The sequence below is a fragment of the Delphinus delphis genome, chromosome 3, assembly GCF_949987515.2.
Source record: "Delphinus delphis chromosome 3, mDelDel1.2, whole genome shotgun sequence".
In the NCBI taxonomy this organism is placed as follows: domain Eukaryota; kingdom Metazoa; phylum Chordata; class Mammalia; order Artiodactyla; family Delphinidae; genus Delphinus; species Delphinus delphis.
Window position 1 is genome coordinate 172,555,988 of NC_082685.1, and position 1,236 is coordinate 172,557,223.

A 1,236-nucleotide genomic window follows, 5' to 3' on the forward strand; every position below is an offset into this window, starting at 1 on the left:
CCAGGCCAGCTGCTCCCCACCGCCAGGCCTCCCCCTCAGCCCTCATGCTTCTCCCACCGTGGACTCTGGGACGGCGGTGCTGGGAGGTGAGTGGCGGGGGGCTTCAGGCCGAGGTGTGTGGGTGCGCACCAGGGAGGGGCGACTGCCACAGTCGGCGGCAGGCAGCCCGTGAGCAGAGTGCCTGTTGCCCAGGGCCGTCTGGGCAAGTTCATAGACCAGCTGCTGTTGTCACCGTCACTCTCCTTCAGGCGAGCCAGCCCAGCTCAGCGGGGCACATTCACTGTGGCTAAGCTCTGTGCCGGCCCCATGCCCAGGCAGTGGCTTCACTGGGACCATCACAAGTGGCCTTGGGTGCCTGCAGAGAGCCCCTTCCTCCTGCACGGGTGGACAGTCGCCCACTCCTCTCACTCACTGAGCCCAGACACTGGACCCTCACGTGGAGCCCTCGGGCTGGGCGCTGTTGCCATCACCCCATCTGACAGATGAGGTATTAAGTCACTCCCCAAAGGCAATACAGCCAGCCAGAGCAGGGGCAGGATTCCCCCAGGCCCTGGGGCCGGCGCAGGCCCACCCTCCACACTGCTGCCCCTCAGGGAGAACGTCCACGGCCAGGGCAGCCGTGGAGGCTCTGGGGGCCTGGCTCCAGGGCCACGTGATGCGTGGTGGTTCACCAAAGCCTTCAGCTTCCTCGCTTTATGGTGGGATTAGGAGGCGTGGACGGGGCTCATGGGGCTCACTGTGCATGGGGTTCCCATGGGTATCGAGTGAGATCAGGCACGCAGTGGGGCTTAGCGGCTGCTTTTATTTCTCTGTGTATGTAACTCCCGATCTCTAAATAGGGAAGTCCGAGGCAGAACGATGAGCATATTCATTTGCAGGCAAGCACGAAGGCCCATCCGTGTCCTGAGCCAGGAGCCCAGGGGGCAGGCAGCAGTATGGCCGGGGAACCGTGTGGCTGGCTCACAGACATGCACACGTGTGAGCAGGCCACAGATTCTTCCTGGTACCTTTTCTTAAATGCCAAAGGTGTGTTAAATAAAGGACACCTTGGCCCCAACACAAAGGAAAACTCCACAGACTCAGGAATTCCCCACCACAGTCTGCGCCGTGAGCTGGTTGTGGGCAGACGATATGCATTTGATAAGGTGTCAGAGTTGCAGAATTACTGAGAAAATATTTTCACGTGAGGGAAGTGGTGAGCAAGCATCCACTTGCCTCTTGCTCTTCAGTCGGTTT